Source organism: Urocitellus parryii, chromosome 3, assembly GCF_045843805.1.
Source record: "Urocitellus parryii isolate mUroPar1 chromosome 3, mUroPar1.hap1, whole genome shotgun sequence".
Lineage (NCBI taxonomy): Eukaryota > Metazoa > Chordata > Mammalia > Rodentia > Sciuridae > Urocitellus > Urocitellus parryii.
The window spans coordinates 137,662,749-137,676,568 of record NC_135533.1 but is presented as its reverse complement, the minus strand read 5'-3'; the positions used below and the strand labels follow the sequence as shown (position 1 = coordinate 137,676,568).

At 54.4% G+C, this 13,820-nt stretch overlaps 1 protein-coding gene across 1 annotated transcript in view; it reads right to left on the bottom strand.

Annotated features, from left to right (window-relative positions):
- Sh2b3 (SH2B adaptor protein 3) overlaps positions 1 to 7,075 on the bottom strand; it is a 32,009-nt gene extending 24,934 nt beyond the window's left edge. Inside the window, exon 1 of the mRNA XM_026386115.2 lies at positions 6,995 to 7,075. The gene's annotated coding sequence lies outside the window, so the exon portion shown is untranslated. The remainder of the gene's footprint in view (positions 1 to 6,994) is intronic.
- Between the last annotated feature and the right edge of the window lie 6,745 nt (positions 7,076 to 13,820).

Here is a 13,820-nt window from a genome sequence, read left to right as displayed (position 1 = left end):
GGGCTGCTGATTGATGGAAAATGCCCACCAAAGGCACCCCCAAAGCCCCTGACTGACGCCCAAATGCACATCAAGAAGCTTCTCTTCCCAGAGAATGTTTACTGAATGAATGAGCGAGCCCCAGAGGAGGGGACACAAAGGTCTCATTCAGCTCTACTGAAATCAGGGCTCATCAGCAACTCTGCCCAGGTCCCAAAGCCACCAAATGGTTCTGGAAAGAGTCACAGCGCAAAAACAAGAAAACAAAAATGACCACAATAAATGACACTAAGCCAGACTGTATGTGTTCTGCTCTGTGTGGGACACTCTGCACATATCTGCTCCTTAATTCCCACTGGAAGGGGCAGGGCCAGCACTGCGCCCACTTCATAGCTGGGAATGTTGAGGTGTGGGGACAGCAGTTTGCCCAGTCACAGGGCCAGCAGGTAAGTGCAGGACCGGGAATAGGTCACTGCTCACTCGCCAGCAAGCACCATGCTTACTGTCAACCCTCACCATGGACGTGCCCCCACAAGCTGGGAGATTGTCCCCTCCTGCCAGCTTCCCAGGGCCCATGCAGAGCTAGTGCCCCCAGCAATGCCAGTGCGTGAATTAACACCTTCCCAGGCCAGACAAGGCAGGCTGGCATTTGACAGCTCTGGAGTCCTTATCACAACTCATAGGGACACTAGAAAAGGTGGTGGGACTTGGAGAAAACCATCGAGAGCCCACCCAAGTGGCCCCAGGCTGCCAACCAAATCCGGGTTCACATCTTGCCCCTGCTCCTTCCTCACCACAAGATGCAAAAGAGGGGTCTTCCCTCTCAAAGCCTCAGAGTCCCCTCAAGTGTGACAGGATGATGTTCCTTTCCTGGTGTCTGCTAGGAGCATTCTGAGAGCTGATAAATGTAGGTACTTGCTGTAGGCCTCAGAAACAGCAGGTGCCACTATTTCATTATTATTATGGTTAGAAGAGAAAAGCACCGGCCCAGAGAGTCAGCCCTCCCTGCCCGGGAGTCACTGGAGAGCCTGCAGGGGTGTCACAGGAGCCTGAACAAAAGGCCTTCTCAGGGGACAAGGGCTGCTCAGGCGGCTCCAGGCAGGAAATCATCAGCCAGTGTAGTCAGCTGCAGCCCAAGCCAGCAAGGGGACTGCCCAGGAGGTATGCTTGCCAGGGGGGCAGCCTGGCCGCAGGAAGGTGGTCCCTGCCTGCACCTGGGCCCAGGAGGGAGCGTGTTTGTTGAATGCTTTATTATGTGCCAGGCACCGATGAAGAGCAACTGATTAGACTGTGACAATCCTCACTCAGGCTGAGAAGCTCAGTGCAAGAAGCAATTATTAATAATCTTCACAGGAGACCCAGAAGACCTTCGGCTTAGACTACTCTAGTGTGCGAGACTCTGGGGACACTGCTATCCTGCTACCAGAGTTTCTTTGAGCATGGGCAGCTGAAGGAATGAACCACCTTTCACTAGAAGGGACTTCTGCATGGGGAGGGGTCTGTGTCAACCTGCTCAGCCTGGAATTCTGGGGCAGACACTTCCCAGCTATGGGGGCATCCAGGATTTCTCCAAATCCCACAGCATGATAAGGGACAAAGACAACTCAGATTAGGAAGATCTCAGCCTGGTACCTCCTGGCACCCCACTCTTCACAGCAAACACAAGGAGACAGCTAGGCCACACCTACAAGCAGGGAGTAGAGGTCCTACATCTTGGGATACCAACTCCAGAGTCATTCTGTGTCTGCCAGGGTGACCTGACAAGGGCCCTGAAGATTTGGCCAGGCCTGGTACTCCCGAGTTCAAGCACATCCATCCTGAGGGGTCTTCAAGCCTCTGCCAAGTGGAGGAAAATCCTCGGGTCCTGGTCAGCTGGGAATCCTGGCTATGTGCTGTGGGCGCCTCTAACCCACGATCCAGCAGCCTCCCCCTGCCCTCGGCCTGAAGAGCACCTTGACTCAGGAAAATGCACCTCCTCTCTAATGACCAGCCCACCCACACAGAAAGCCTTTACCCACCTGTGGAAATGCCACCTGCCAGGCCTTTGGGGGGTGGGGCTGGGAGCTAAATTGTGAAGTTAAAACTGGCCAGTCCGAGCAGGGCGCAGTGGTGCAGGCCTATAATTCCATCTACTCTGGAGGCTAAGGCAGGATGATCACAAGTTCGAAGCCAGCCTGGGCAATTTAGGGAGACCCTATCTCCTGTCTCAAAAAAATAAAAAGGGCTGGGGTGTTTGGCTCAGTGGAAACAGCACTTGCCTAGCATGTGTGAGGCACTGGGTTCAATTCTCAGCACTGCATATAAATAAATAAATACATAAATAAAATAAAGGCTCATCAACAACTAATAAAAAAGTATCAAGAAAAATGGCCAGGTGTGGCTCAGTGGTAGAGTACCCCTACTTTGATCCCCAGCACTGCTGAATAAATAGAGAGCCAGTCAAGAGCCCTTGCTGCTGCCCCAGCTCTTAGATATTTGGGCAGGAAGTCTCACTCTCAGAGGGGGACACCTCCTTCTAGGAGGCCCTCAGGTTGACCCTAGGCCTCGAGAACATCTATCTTTCCCACTGCAGCACCAACTACCCAAGGAGGCTCAGAGAGCTGAAGGACTCAACACACCACTCCCTCAGCATTCAAGGAGACAGCCGGAGAAGCCCCCAGGAAGCAGGGGCTTTGCCCACCCTGTGGAGGTTGAGGTGGGTTCTGCCTTAGACCATGGGGCAGCCAGCTGGCCCCTGATGCTCCTCTCCGGGGTCACCTAGTTCCCTGGCGACATTTATCAGGCCGGCACAGTCTGCCAGAACAGGAAATGTCCTCTGGCTTCCTCTGCCACCCCCAGCCTGCCACCCCAGCCAGCCACCGCCCTGCCTCGGCCTTAGAGAGGTGGGGAAAGTCAGGGCCATTCCCCAAGGATGTGTAGTACCCTCTAACGTCCGCCTCCCACTCCCACCCCTCACAAGACGTGGATTCTTCCTGTAACTGCCCTGGGGTTGAGGGCAGGGGAGACCCTGACTAGAGTAAACCTGCAGCAATCCCCCCTCCACTCAGCATGCGGCTCAGGAAGCCAGGAGGGCATTCAGGCCTCTGTTCCTGTGCACCTCTCCCCACACACATTGCCCTCTCTGGGCACAAGGCAAGGTCTGAAGGAACAGACTCCATGTGAAAGGCTTTTGTGTCCCCCACTCCAGCCAGTAGATCCTGTTCTTCCCTGGCCTCCTGCATCCAGGCCCTGTCAGGCGCCCGAGTCTGGCTTGTTAGCAGGGCACAGACTTCCTCCCTCCCAGGCCTCTCTGGGGACATTCAGTCAGCTCCCCACCCCTCCCACAGCCATTGGGGGGGGGTACATCCGGGAGGGCCCCCAGGGGCTCCAGGCCTGGCTCCCTTGCAAGGAAGCCTGCAGCCAGGCCACCACCCCCCCTTGACGACCCCTGACAGGGTAGCGTGGGAGGAGAAATCTTCCAGCCATCTGCTCAGCTGCTGGGTTTCCGGCCAGGGCAGAGCTGCCCAGGGCCTCCAGGAGGACCTGCTTCCCTGGGGAAGTGTCCCTTGCCCCTGCTGCAGGGAAGGACACCCAGCCTAGAGGTGGCCAGTGAGACCCAGAGCCCTGACAGGAACATTGGCTGCATAGGCCATGGGGCCCAAGTAAGGGATGCCTGGCTGTGACCAAGGATCTCCTGCCTGACCTGGGGACCTGTACAGTCCCCAAGGGACCTTAAGCCACTGGAAACCGGGGTGCAGGGCTACAGGGTCCAATTAGGCCTGACTCAACAAGTGACCCCAGCTGAGTCACTTCCCTTGGGCAGCCTGCCCACCTCAGTTTCTTCAGGGAGAGGGGATAGAGGAAACAGGGTCTGGCTGGGAGCGTGTGGCCACACAGCCCCACTGGACACTGAGGACCCTTCTGTCAGATGGATGCTGCTTCCTACCTGATCCAGCCAAAGATGCTCAACACTGGGAGAGGTCCTGGGGACCCTCTTCCCGGGAAGCCTGGCAATTAAATGCCCCCCCCACATTATTAACAGCAGTAGCTTGCACTTATTGAGCACTGACTGCATGCAAAACAATTGTCAGATAGTCATTAGGACCCCATTTTACAGACGAGACCTGTAGCTTAAAGAGACCGACAACCCAGGTCACACTGCCAGCGTAACCACAGCCAACACAGTTCCGTGTCCCTATTCCACGCCAGGCTTATACACTTCCCACAATCATCTGAGTGACCAAGACCCTCGGCCTCCACTGGGCAGATCCCAGCAGAAGTCAGATAATTCACCATGGCCTCAGAGTTAGAAGTTAGCAGAGACCACCTTGCTCCACAGCCCATCTGCTACAGGGAGAAGTGGGGGACGGAACAGAAAGGTCTTCATTTAATATTTACTGTTGGTCATCGAGTGCCAAGCCCAGAACTGAGCACTTTATATGCCTCCTCTCATCAAGCTCCATAGCTATTAAAAATCTTTCACAGAAACTGACTTAATTGTCTCAGAAAGATGAAGTGACCCACACAAGGATTCCCAGCAATGGGAGAGCCTCAGGAAAACCCCATAAGGGTGTGGGGGATATATAAACTGGTCCCTAAAGACCTGTTCAGCAAAGGGAATAGTGTTGGCCCAGATTAGGGGCAGCTCCCTGCCAGGTTCCCAGGATCCCCTTCACTGAGCCCTTCATGGCTGGATAGGACACCCTATCTTCCCTCACCAGGGGTAGGTCGCCCTGAGCTTGAGAGCTAAAAGGTCCCTCCAAGTATCTGCGGCTCTGCCCCCAATAATGTTCCACCCTGGAGGTGGAGAAACTCTGGGATGGCACAGCTGGACCTAGGCACCTGAAGGCCACCACAGACTGAGGGCTGCTGGAATAGCTCTACAGGATCTGATTAGAAAGGTCTGTTTCTCATAGAAGGAGGTTCAAACCCAGGGTTGAGAGGCTTGGGGGCAGGTGGATAAGGAAGAAAATCAAGCAGAGCTAACCTCCCCAACAAAGAACAAACCGTCCTTAGTCTGCTCCTGACAATGCCACGCTAAACTCTCTATGAAGTTACTCATTTATGCTTCCGGTGACCCTAAGGAGTAGGTTCTCTTACCACACCCATTTGGCAGATGAGAAAACTGAGGCCACAGACGGTAAGCAAGACCTCTTAGCCAGGAAGTGCTATCATCTCATCTTGCCCAAGTCTTCAAAATTCTTCTCCCAAGACTGGAGGAACTCCAGGGCAGTGCAGGACAGCTGACAGGGAACGTTTCACACCCGTAACAATAACACTGCTGATGGTAATGACAAAATCAACAACCCCCCTCCCCCGCATGTAATTGAACCCTTCTCTGTGCCAGGCAGCAGGTGCCTTTCACACACCAGTTCATTAAAACTTTTCTGCAAACCTGTTATTACCCCATTTTATACAAGAAGAAACCGAGGTGGACAGGGTTACTTGCCCATACCTCAGCTTGGAAAGAGGCAGAGGGGGAATGAAAGTTCAGCCTCCAGGACATTCCTCTGCCACCACTGAGCCCTGAAGGTCCTCAGACCTGAGTTGCTGATACTTCAGGCCGGCCCCTTCCCAGCTGGCTGCTTGTGTGCCCCACAGGGACTCACACAAGTTGTAGGAATGTTCACCCTTTGGCTCAGAAGAATTTTCCCTCCCAGAGGGGGGCTGTGGGAAAAGGCTCAGAAAAAGTGCCGTAAAAACTCTTCCAACTTCCCTGATGGGCCTCAGTTGGTCTCTCATCCCCGAGTCCAGTCTGCCCAGGTGGCCTCTGTCTGCTCTTTCCCCATTATGTCCCCAGGCCCTGCAGGTTCCCAGGAAACTGTGAAGCTATTTCTATTCTGGCCACCAGGTCAGTGATGGGAAATCCAAACACAACTTGCACCCACATCCCCAGAGACACACATGCCCACTTCCCTGGCAAGGGCCCCAAGGCCAACTGTAAATGAAAGGCTGGTTGGCCCAGTTGCCCCAGCAAAGCCTGGCTGGCAGCTGCCTGGTATCTGAGGATGCGTTTCTCTGGCAAGGGTCTGTGGTTCAGATCTCAGTCCTCCTGTCATCAAACCTGGACTTTGGCCCTGCAGATGTTGCCGTGTCAGGCCCTCTGCTCCAAAGCCCCCGCCTGCCCCCACCAGCCACCCAAGATTTCACTTCCTCCCATCAGCCCAGCCTAGTCATGCCCCTCCCTGGAGTCCCCCAGCTGCAAGCAATGACCTCCTCACCTACATCATTGTGGCCCGGGAATGGGGAAGAGAAACAGGAGAATGAGGAAATTAGGAAGGGAAAAAAAAAAAAAAAAAAAGAAGTGGGACAGGCAGGCAGACCCCCTCCCCAGTTCCTTAAATGCAGTCCCCCTCCAAGAAAAAGCTTTCTGGCCAGGGGAAAGGAAGGAGGGGTTTTCTGCACCAGGGACTTTCAAAGTCCCCTGAAATACCCTCGGGCAACGCTGACCTATAAGCCCAACATCCTCTCAGTTTTGGTGGGGGGGATTCCCAGTTTAGAGAATCCCATGCTCTGGGATCCCCAAACCCACTGAACCCTTAGTTTAGTGGTGCGTGGGAGCCTGGCCAAACCCACCTGGGCAGTGCTAGGAGTGACAGGGGGTCTCCTGAACTGGACTGCTGCCTTCTTAGTGCATGGCCTGAGGTCAAAATGGGGAGGGGCTCGCCCATCCTCACTGTCTCCTTGGACCCACTTTCACTTCACAGTTGGCGCGGCGACCGCGCAACCCTCTCCTCAGGCACCAGCTGGGGCCGATCCCCCGACCAGCTTTGGGGAGGCCGGAGGCGTCGGCTGCGCGCTCTCGGCGCCCTCAGCGCCCAGCTGCCGCACCGAGCCCAGCACGTGTGTGGGTGGGGGTGTCGGCCGGGGCGCGTCGCCGGGGCCGGGAACGCGCCCTCCGACTCCTCCGTCGAGTTAGAGGCAGGACGGTCTGTGGGGCCGCCGCGGGCGTGCGCAGAACCCGGGCAGCCCTGGGCGCGGGCCTCCTGATCCCCGCAGAGCCCTGCCGGCCTCGGGGAGCGCACGGCGCGCTTACCTGAGAGAGACGGGTTTCGGGCCCGGCCTGCCCATGGCGTCGCGCGCCCCCGGCCCCCCGAAGTCCCGAGGGGGTGGGCGGGCCCCCGCCCCGGGCGCGTCCGCTCCCGCGCGCCGGCTCCGCGCTCGCGGCTCTCAGGAGCGGGGCTCAGGCAGGAAACCCGGGCTCGGAAAATGGCCAGCGCCTCATCATTTCCGCCGCCAGCGCTTGACGGTTGCGGGAGGATGCGCCCCCGGACCGCCACCAGGGAAACTTTGCTGCCGCCGCCGTGGCCTCCGCGGGCCGCGACAGTCCAGGCGGGCGGCCGGGCGGAGGCGGTGGACCGAGCCCATGCCGCCCCGCGCCGTTATGTAAAAAGGAACCCGCTGCTAGCGCCGAGCCCGCGGGGGAGGGCGGCCTCGGGGCGGGACCACGGGGAGCCACGCCCCTGCCCTCCGCTAGCGGCCGTGGGGCTCGGCAGGGGCGGGGCCTGGCCTGGCCCCACCCACCGATTCCGCTCCTCCGTGGCCCGCCGGGTCCTGGGGTCTCCAGACGCTGCCCGAGCAGAGGCGCGGCCTCCTCGAGCCACGCCCACACCCAGGCCACCGGATTATTGTCGCGCAACCTAAAGAAAAGACTGCCGGAGGGGCGGCGCCACCCACCTGAAGCCTGCTAGATACCGACTGCCTAAGCGTGGCGGGGGCGGGGCCAGGTGGGACGGGGGCGGGGCGGAGCCGCCCGGCCTGGGGGGGACGCGCCCCTAGTGACTCCCTCCCTCTGGGCCTTATCGGCGTCCGCCGGCCCGACAGTGCAATAGCGATCGCAGCTTTCATCATCACCCGGGGAGGGGGCCCAGCCCTGCCCGGCCCCGACTATCCGCGACTCTGCCGAGCCCGCCCGCCAACCTTCCCTATTCGGGTTCTGTCCCCATTCTCAGCTCTGCTTTCGCCGTGGCCCGAGCCCGAGCCCGAGCCCGAGCCCGTGCTGACCAGCCTCTACCCGGCCACCTGTTCCCCTCTCCAGAAGGGGTGTATCTTTCTCCAAGAAGCCCTCCCGGACTGCTGGCGTTGCTGCGCTCTGAGCCTCCAGCTCTGCACGCCACCGGGCCACTTACCTTTTTCCTATGGCTTCATGGGGTTGTAATGGACAGTGGGGTGTCCCTTGCTGTGTTGTGGAGCATACTCAGCCAGCCTTTTCCCCCCGGACACGTGGGAGGGAGGGCAGAGAGGAATGTCTGCTCTTCTCCCCCTCCCCCAACAGGAAACAAACCGCCCACGCCCCCAGCTTGGAGGGGCCACTTCAACCCTTCCCAGAAAGCAGGCTCCTCCCGGGCTACTGCCTCCCCCTTACTGCAAATGACTTGACTTCTCCATTCCTTAATTTCCTCATCTGAATGAAGTGGAAATAGTAAGTGTCCCCAGCCCACTGGGTTGTTGGGAGAATTAAATGAGTGAATGCATTAAAGCAGTTAGCTCAGGGCTTGGCTCATGCTAATTAAAGAGGTGCTCCTTAAGTCCTCCCCTTGCAGCTGCAGGAAGGGGTTCCCCAGAAAGTGGGGATTTCCAGACTCAACAGATGGGCGGAAGGGAGCTGGTCTGCGGAAGGATTCCTAGAGTCCACTGCCCTTGAAGAAAAAACAAAAATGTACTTTCCACAAATAGGTATTGAATACCTGCTATATGCCAAGCACGGTGTCTAGGGACACAGCAGAGAATAAACAAATGTCCCTTCCCTCATGGAACTCGCATTCTGGTGAGGGTACGCATTAAAAGGGTAACTTATGAAGAAGGCAATAACAGTTACAGGATGGAGGGGGTGGAGACTGTCTTTGGGAGCTTGGGAAGGACATCTCTGAGAAGCTAATGTTTTATCCACAAGAAGGATCCAGACATGATAAAGTGGAGGGAAGGGTATTCCCGATAAAGGAACAGCAGGTACAAAGGTCCTGAGGTAGGAATATGTTTAGTGAGTTGGAGGAAATTAAAAAGGCAGTAGAGAGATCTGCCCTGCCCTATGGTTAGAGTGGAGAGGAAGGCCCTTTACAAGGTGTCTTCAAAGGCTTGGCGGGGAGTCTGGCAATTATTTCGAGGGCAGGGGGAGCCAAGAAAGGTTTTAAGCGAAAGAACCTGTTGTTGAATTTTGGATTCAAGTTGCCAAGTGTGGAGCTGACACCCCCATTAAGAAGTGTCCTTGTGATGTTCGCACATCTGACATTGTGCGACAAGGGGGGAAGATATCAAGAAAGTCTAAACTGGCACCCCGTTATTAATTCTCCGTTACTCTTGGGGAGACCCAGGCCGAGAGCAGCACCCCAGGCCAGGTGGCACAGATGCAGCAGCCAGGTACTCCGCTTCTGCCAACTGGCTGAGAAACCTGCCAGCCACAAGCACTTTCCCTCTCGCTGCCCAGACAGCAGCTCTGCTGACTTAAACGGGGACTTGCGGTTCTTCCCCTTTTTAATCACAGTTCAAGCCTCCCTGCCTGCCAGATTTCTCTGAGGCCCGACCCGGCTTCCTTCCTCGCTTCTCGCTCAGCGGCCCCACGAGAGCCCAGGCTCTTCTTCGGTGTTCTCCTTGGTCCCAAGACTTCTCACTTTGGGTTTTTCCTTAGAAAGGCAAAAGGGCTTCCAGCGCAGGTCGTGGCCGGCGGGTCCCTCGGTTCCCACGACGCCCCGGAGGCTCCGGAAACCAGCGGGTCCGAACGCCCTTCCTACGGTGCAGAGCCTGGAGGGCGGGCACCGCACCGACGCCTGCCGAGCTCAGCCCGGCTCCGGATCAGCCCAGCCACCAGAGCCACACCGTTCACAGGCACAGCCACGGCTGACATCAACAAAGGTCAACAGGCTGCGGATCAATAAGAAGTGAGCTAATGAACAATCAATATAACAATGGTCAGCCGGTCTAACTAATAGCAACAGTTACTGTGAGCTATTAGGGGATTAAGAGTGAAGATAGATAAAAATCAGATATTTGTAATAATCAAATCATGATCAACAGGTCTAGGATTATAAATATTAATAACAACACAGGGGTGGGGACCCAGCTCAATGGTGGAGCTCTTTCTTAGCATGCCCCAGGTTCTGGGTTTGATCCCCAGCACTGCAAAATTTAATAACAATAATATTAATCCATTAATGTTTAACAGCAATGAATATAATTTTGTATTTAATAAAATGATAGGATGATAATATAGCTGTAGAAGTTTCCTAATAGTGATGGCAATACATGTAGTGTAATCGAGCTCTCAAAGTGTAGCCAGTGTCACTGAAGCACCGAACTTGTAACTTTAATGCTAATGAATTAAAATGTAAATGGTCAAGAGTAGCTAGGGCTAGTATACTGGGCAGCTGTGGACAGTTTAGAAATGTTAACTCAATCACCTCAGCAGCCTGGGGTAGGAGTGTTACTGTTGTTGTTGTTAATGTTATTATTATTATTTTTTTAAATATTTTATTTATATTTTGGTTTTTGGCGGACACAACATCTTAGTTTGTATGTGGTGCTGAGGATCGAACCCGGGCCGCACGCATGCCAGGCGAGCGCGCTACCGCTTGAGCCACATCCCCAGCCCCTGTTGTTAATGTTATTATGGCCCCATGTCATGATGAGAAACCAGAGTACTGAAAGGTTAAGTCCCTCAGGAGCAGAGCCTCTCTCCACCTCAGGGACAGCACACCCTGGCGTGAGGGGGCCCATAATTAAGAATGAAGGCTCTGGGCTGGGGCTGGGGCTGGGGCTGAGCAGTAAAGCGCTAGCCTGGCACATTCGAGGCCCTGGGTTTGAGCCTCAGCACCACATAAATAAATAAAATAAAGATACTGTGTTCAGCTACAACTAAAAAATAAATATTTAAAAAAAAAAAAAAGCATGAAGGCTCTGGGGTCATGCAGACAGGTTTAGAAGTCTCTTTTCTGCATCTTGCTACCTGTGTGGACACTTAGACTCTTCGGGCCCTAGTTTCCTCATTTGTAAAATGGGGACAGTCACAGGGCTGACCCCACTGGGTGTGGGGGAGAATCTAATGAGAAAGTGTATATTAATCCCAGACACAACGGTGCAGCCTGTAAGCCCAGCAACTGGGGGAGCCGGGCGCCTGAGGCGGTAGGAACCCTTCAGCAACTAAGTGAGGCCCTGACTCAAAATAAAAAATAAAAGGACTAGGGGTGTGGCCCAGTGGTGGAGCACCCCTGGGTTCAATTCCTATTACCAGAAAAAAAGAAAGTACATCAAGAGCTTGGGAGGAGGGAGGAGAATTTGCACACAGCATGTGATCAATAAAGTTGATTTCAATCTATAATTGGGGGACTGGGGTTGTGGCTCAGTGGTAGAGCACTCACCTCACATGTGTGAGGCAATGGGTTCGAGTCCCAGCACCACATATAAAAAAAATAAAAATAAAAATCCATCAACAACTAAAAAAATTCAAAATAAATAAATCTCCAATTGAGTGTGAGGTGTGCGAGGGTCATGTGTCCTCAGGGGCAGCCACAGAGACCAGGCCTGTGAGCAACAGATCCTCACCCCTGCTTTACAAATGAAGGTCAAGAATGTTACCCAAGGTCACCCAGTGAGTGGAGGCCTGGCCCACATCTGTCCCAGTGCCTCTCCAGGTCTGGACTGCAGGTTGGTGGGGGGGTGGGGGGGGTGCTGGACTGCCCTGGAGCCAGGCAGAGGAGAGTGCTTACTTTTTTCCATGCCTGGGATTCTGTCCTGGCTCTGCCACTTGACCTCCAGCAAGACTCCTGCCCTCTGGGCCTCACTGTTCTGTAAAATAATAGTAAGCAGGAGAGGAGAAAAGGCACTGTGTTGGACTTCTGTCCTCAGCAGGTGTTCAGTGACTGCAATGCTGACTGTCATCAGGGGACAACTTGGCACACTGGGCTCTCACTGTTCCCCAAACTCACCTTTGTGATCCCACTTCAAGGCCTGGCATTGGCTGTCCCCTCTGCCCAGAATGCTGTTCCACCTGATGCTCCCAGCCCTCACTTCATTCACTCCCAGAGGCCCCTGAGCAGGGAACCTCTGGCAGCTGCTCCCCACTGCTGCTCATCTGTCCTCTGACCTTTCTTCTTCCTTCTTCGCCCCTGCTGCTCCCTGACTTGCCACTGTAATTGCTCACTTAATCTGTTTACTGAATTTCTCTTTCCCCCTCCCCAATAGGAGGTCAGTTTTGCAAGGCCTGGGATTCTTGTCTGTGTTACTCACTCTTGTATTCCCAACACCGAGCACAGTTCTTGCCACACAGTAGGTGCACATGATAGTTTAAACACATGTCCCCCTCATGCTGGGCATGGAGGCTGAGGCAGGAGGACTACAAGTTTGAGGCCAGCCTGGGCAACTTAGTGAGACCCTGTCTCAAATAAAAAAATAAAAAAGGCTGGTGGGCTGGGCACATTGGTGCCTGCCTGTAATCCCAGCAGCTGGGGAGGCTGAGGCAGGAGGATTGCAAGCTCAAAGCCAGCCTCAGCACAAGCAAGATGCTAAGCAACTCAGTGAGACCCCGCCTCTAAATAAAATACAAAATAGGGCTGGGGATGTGGCTTAGTGGTTGATTGCCCCGGTACTAAAAAAAAAAAAAAAAAAAAGAAGGCTGGGGACAAATTTAAAAACTCAGTGGTAAAGTGCTCTTGACTCCAATCCTGAAGAAGAATCTGGTCTAGATTGCGGGTCTGATTGTCAAGACACAGCTCTCAATCAGCTACTCTGCCCCAGCCACAATAACGAAGACCCTCCGGCCCCCCCAAAAAAGGTGGAGCCCAACTCCCCACACTGGAGTGTGGGCAGCACTTAATGACTTGCTGCTGCCCAGCAGTGGGATGAGTGACTTCTGAGACTAGGTCATCAGAGGTCCCACAGCTGCTCCTGGTTCTCTTTTGAACCATCCACTCTGGGAGAAGCCAGCTAATCCTGTCGTGTGGACACTCCATCAGCTAGGACAGATCTTCACGCAAAGAAACTGAGACTAATGAGGGGCCATCTTGAAAGTGGGTCATCTAGGCCCAGCCATGCTCCATTCAGATAAGGGCAATACCAAGTCCTTCCCCATTTTTCCTGCAGTGCTGGCAATTTTTTTTTTTTTTTTTTTTGGACCAGGGATTAAACTCAGGGGCACTTGACCACTGAGCCACATCCCCAGCCCTATTTTGCATTTTATTTAGAGACAGGGTCTCACTGAGTTGCTTAGCACCTCATTTTTGCTGAGGCTGGCTTTGAACTCGTGATCCTCCTGTCTCAGCCTGCCCACCACAAACTGCAGTGCTGGGGACTTACCAGGGTCTTATACATACAAGACAGGTGCCCTACCACTGAGCTACATCCCCAGCCCTTTTTTATTTTTTGTTTTGAGACAGGCGACTTGGTAAATTGCTCAGACTGGCCTGGAATTTGTGATTCTCCTGCCTTAGTCTCCCAAGTAGCTGGGATTACAGGCATGCACCATTGCACCCAGATAGTCCCAGCGTCCCTCCCCCCCAACACTTTTTAGACTACAACTTCATAAAAGACCCTAAGCCATGACCTGAATCGTACTGCACCCAAATTCCTAAAACCATCCTAGGTAATAAAGTTTTGCTTGTTTTAAGCCACTGAGTTTGGGAGGAATTTGTTATGCAGCAATTGATAACAGAGCTCAAGCTGACTCTGGGGTGTTCGCCACCCATCAAGGTTCAAGGGATTTGGGAGGGTTCAGGAAAGAGTACTTCTGACCTTGGCTAACACAGGTCTGCTATGGGCTAGAAGAGAATTATGTAACTAGGTCCTTCCTCTTTCTGCCAGTGCTGTCAGAACTCCCAAGCCAGATTCCTGGGCGCAGGGCCTAATCTGCTGAGCTCAGGTGCCTGACATCTACT